The sequence below is a fragment of the Gavialis gangeticus genome, unplaced genomic scaffold (assembly GCF_001723915.1).
Source record: "Gavialis gangeticus isolate Ggan-Ray unplaced genomic scaffold, GavGan_comp1, whole genome shotgun sequence".
Classification (NCBI taxonomy): Eukaryota; Metazoa; Chordata; order Crocodylia; family Gavialidae; genus Gavialis; species Gavialis gangeticus.
The window spans coordinates 79,224,868-79,226,591 of NW_017729029.1; positions in this window are offsets into that span (position 1 = coordinate 79,224,868).

The following is a 1,724-nucleotide window of genomic DNA, read 5'->3' on the forward strand; positions in this document are numbered from 1 at the left end:
CGTTTGTTCACCAGAGCGCCCCAAGGGATGACAAGGTTGAACGGTCATAAACTACTGCGAGACCATTTCAGGCTGGACATAAGGAAGAATTTCTTTACTGTCTGAGCCCCCAAGGTCTGGAACAGCCTGCCATCGGAGGTGGTTCAAGCACCTACGTTGAACACCTTCAAGAGCAAATTGGATGCTTATCTTGCTGGGATCCTATGATCCCAGCTGACTTCCTGCCCTTTGGGCGGGGGGCTGGACTCGATGATCTTCCGAGGTCCCTTCCAGCCCTAATGTCTGTGAAATCTATGAAATTTAGTGAAGGTAAGCTATGCTGGTATCCCATGTGTATTAGAACTTACACATGGGAGCTTACACATCTTCCAAACACATCACAGATTGTTGTTCCTAGCAGTCTATTTAAAACCTCATTTCTTTTGACTTGCTAACAAATGGAGTTTTGTGTTTCAAAATGTTTGTTGTATGTTTGTCATATCTAATTGAACTCATATTTGTGCTTAAAAAGAATGGGCTTATGAATATTTAAGGAGAGGAAAATAGTTCTCTGCACAACAGACTCCCTTTAAAAGCACCTTTCTCCTTAGTTTCTATTTTTTAAAAGACTGCTTTATACATCTCATATATCAAGCAAATGAATCCCACCTTTTAATACTTAAGAGACCCATGATCATGCAAGGGATAATGAAGCATAATTGCTTTAACATAAAACATTGAAACAGGAGCTCCTCCTAAAACTTTAGTTAATTTTGGACTAGATTTTAAACCCACCAATAAAGAACTGAAGCATGCACTGATATCTGAAGAGTCAAAGTAAAACTTGTAGCAGGTATCCAGTATTGCTTTTAAAAAAATATTTAGAACATTCTTAAATTGTAAATTAAACAGAGAGATCATTTTTCTTGGTCCAGTAATACAATCTGAGTAATAACCATATGTCTGTATGGTGGGCCCTAAATGCCCTGAGTCCTAGCTAGGAATAAAGCTATTGCAGCCTATTGCCTCAGCATACAGATTGGCTTAATGCAGGGATGGGCAATTATTTTATCTGGTAGGCCATTTAACAAGTTTTGGTGAGCTGTTGAGGGCCGCACATATAAAAATCTTTCAGAAGATATCATATTAACAAATTATAGATATGTCATGTGCTAAAAACCAAACATCTATTATAATATTTTAATTTTATTTCAAAAATAATATTTGTCCTGTTTTGTTTTTTTTTTTGAGTAGTGTGTGTATATATAGAGGTGATCATAGGCAATGTGTAGGGGGTGCATATGCACCCCCTGAGAGCGCTGGTTCCCCCGTCCCTCCCGAGAGCAAATGCTCTCAGCTTAGGCAATGGTGGGAGCAGGCATTTCTGGGCTTGGTATCCAGCAGTGGGGGACCACTCCCCCGGTTGGCGATCAGCCACTGACACCATCACAGCTGCCTGCGGACAGTCCCCACTTGGCTTGTCCTCGCTACTGGGGCGTGCGTCACTGCCTGCACGTGGTCGCCATGCTTCCTCAGCCTGAGGAGGCACGCACCGCCTATGGAGGTGATTGCATAACAGCTCAAAATAGTCTTGCTCTTGTATGTTGTGTGGTGGCAGGAAGAGGGGCTGTGCAGGGAGTGCACATGTTTTGGGGGCGCGATTAGTACATTAGGCCCCAGGAGCCAGCTGGGGGTGTGGGAAACCACACCATGCCCAGGGCAGCCCACTTTGCGCTTCTGCCTAG